This window comes from Saccopteryx bilineata, chromosome 7, assembly GCF_036850765.1.
Source record: "Saccopteryx bilineata isolate mSacBil1 chromosome 7, mSacBil1_pri_phased_curated, whole genome shotgun sequence".
NCBI lineage: Eukaryota > Metazoa > Chordata > Mammalia > Chiroptera > Emballonuridae > Saccopteryx > Saccopteryx bilineata.
In genome coordinates, this window is record NC_089496.1 from 65,353,578 (window position 1) to 65,356,739 (window position 3,162).

Genomic DNA, 3,162 nt, shown 5'->3' on the forward strand with positions numbered 1-3,162 from the left:
CACTGCACGGCAGTCAGGCACCGAGCAGGCCTCCTTCAGAGAAATCTCAAAACGTTCTCGGCCACTGTGAAGCCACCACAGACAGTAAAGGGGGCTATGGCTATTTTCTCGTTCACTATCTTCCCAGGGCCTAACATGTACTGTTATTTTTTGCTCCATAAGACGCACTTTTCCCCCAAAAAAAGTGGAGGGGAAAATGCCCCATGTGTCTTATGGAGCAAAAAATACGGTATTTTATTAAATATTTTAACACACCATTTGGTTCAGAATATTTTTTTTTTCCTCCTTAGAACCCTAGGTGTGTCTTATGGTCAGGTGCATCTATGGAGTGAAAAATACAGTAAGGGGTGTATCACGAATATTTATTGAAAGCAAGAAAATAAATAAAGGTTTAAGGTTTTGTTTGTTTTTCTGACCTAAAGTGATTTAAAGGTTTGCTTCTTCATATAGAATTCTTTCTGAAAAAATTCTAGCTTTCAGCAAACAGACAAAATGGTACCTTTGTGACCAGTGGAATGTGCTTCACTTCTGTGTTCTAAATCACAGTGTTTCAAAGACACGCTGGCCCTCCGTCCCAGAGCCCTCAGCTGCTGCGTGGAAATGGGGGCCAGGACTGGCTGCGCCTCCAGGGAGTTAGAAACTGGCAAAGCATCAGCCCTGCGCGCTCCTAGCTTCCTTTCCCACTGGAGACACAGGGAGCCTCGATCCTCCTGCACACGACCAAATCTGGCTGAGTCCCCTTCACACTGGGACTCGGAAACTGACCTTCACTCTCCATCGTTCCCAGAATTACCATGAAGAAAAAAGAGGAATAACAACAAAAATGAGAAAAATAAGGGAAACAAGAATAAGACGATGAAGGTGAAGAAGAGAAACAAATAAGGAAAGGGAAGTAGTTGCTATTAATTAAGCTTCTACTAGCTACCTGATGCTTTCTGTTGCTTTGTTTAATCACTACAAAAGTCTTCTGTCATAGTGCGAGCAAAGGGAGCTAAATATTAATAAAGGGAGCAGAGGGGATCAGACACTGAGGCTGCTTCAGGAGGGAGCTACGGTGTCCCATTCACTTGGAAGCTGTAGTATCTCCAGTTGCGGACACCCCAGGGGACCACCTCCCCAAGGGGATTAGTAAACACCTCCCTCTTCCAGAAGAAAGAGGACTAGCCAGTGCTTCCAGTTACCCCCCCCCCCAGGATACAACCGTCCTCCCATACTATGGGGGTGTGCTCCTGTGCCTCCTCTGGGACATGCATATAGAAGCCAGGACGGCAGCCATAGAGGACTGTCAGTCTAAGCGGAAAAAGGATCTGATTGGTCAGTGGGAGAACAAACACAAGTTTGCAAACCATTAAGAAACTGATTGGTTGGCTTATAGAAAAGCTCCTCCTTCCCAGTCTGAAAATAGAGACCTACCAAAGAACCGGGCACTTCCATTCTCTATCCCTGCTCAGAAAAGCCAGTGTGCTCCTTCGGAGCATGAGTCCCCCAGCAGCCAATGGCCGCTGAGGCCTGGTGGCAGCACAGGCTCCAAGTGGGCGGGGCCAGATGAGGACAGGGACGGACTGAAGTGAACCATGACACAGAACTGAAGTGGACCCATCTGGACTCTGGTCTTACAAGGGCTTAACGACGACTAGACTGGACTTTGTCCATGGCGGGTGGACAGAGAGGAGATGCAGGGAACCTGCGGGCAGCCTTCCATTTTAACCCTGAATAAATTTGACTGCAGAAGCCTTATTTCCTCCACGTACGAGTGCTGTACAATGCTCTCTTTGCAACTCCATAAAACACCATTTCCATCAGCAACAAGGATTATTCGCCCTGTTGCACAGCTGAGGAAACTGAGGCCCAAAGAAGCTACGAGCCTTCCACTCAAAACACCCAACTAGAAGATGGTGAGATTCGATTTCAAATTCGAGTTCATACAACTTTAAAGCATGTATTTTTCACCACCATGAGCGGCAAAAGCGCAGCGTCAGAACTAAGCACATACCACACAGCACGGTGCTCGTGTGGGACAGCCCGAAGAAGTAACACAAGAAGGAATCATTAAAAGTGACGGAAAACCCGGGACTCTGGAATCCTTCTTCTCTATTTTGGGACATTCTCTCTTACCTTCCTAAATCAAAGCACAAATCTTCCCCGAAGTGCCTGCAATCCCACTGGAAACTCTCCTCCGCATTCACACGCACACAGCCATACTCAGTGTCATTCCTAGTAAGTCTACCCTCAGCAACTGCGGCCTCCTGGGGAAATTACAGGAAATGTATCAGTTTCTACAGTTTTGATTTAAGACTGACAAAGGCAGGAGAGAAAGGGGGACTCTATCATTGCAGGAGTCTGTGGCCTTTTCCTGGCTGGCATTTTTTTTTTTTTTTTTCCACAATGGTTCAGGTCTGAGAAATGTTACTCATTCAACTCCCGTCCATCTTTCTTGGCTTGCTGCTTCGGCCCTCCCAGACCGGATGGAGGAAGGGGCGAGGGAGGGCTGGGAGACAGGAGGGCATCCCTGATAAGAAAAGCCCCGGCAGACTCTGGAAGCCCATGAAGCAGGCTGCCAAGAGGAGCTGACTTCCGGCGACATGAAAAGCCAAGCGAGAAGGAGGAGGAGGAAGAGGAGGAAGAGGAGGAGGAGGAGGAGGAGGAGGATGACGACGGGAACTTCCTCTTCTTGTGGTGTGGCCCGTGGTGGTCTTCATGATGTCGTGGTTACACAGCTGGGGCTCATAAAACCATAAATAAACCACCACCACTATACCTAAGAGGTGGAGGTGTCCTTTCCAGCATGCTTCGCTAAAAGACACGCAGGCTGGGCCCCTAAGTCTCCTGCCATTTGTGACAAGATTAATTTAGACAGCAGAAAAGAGCAGAAATCCCTTACACTCAATTACGTTGTGCACAATGAGGGTAAAGAGAGGAGTGAAGGCACTTAAGTATTCAAGGAAAAGCACGGTAGCTGGACCCTTCTGGGTAATAATGAGGTCTCGATTTAAAGTTAAATTCGGTGTTCAGACCACAATTTTCTCAGAAACGTCCTAGCCCGTGCTATCACGGAAGAATGCCTGACTGCATTTTCAAAACGCTTCCCCGGGCGCCGCGTGCATTTGAATTAATGAAAGGGGAGGAAACGGAGAGCCAGGGCAGGTAATTCAATAGAACCAA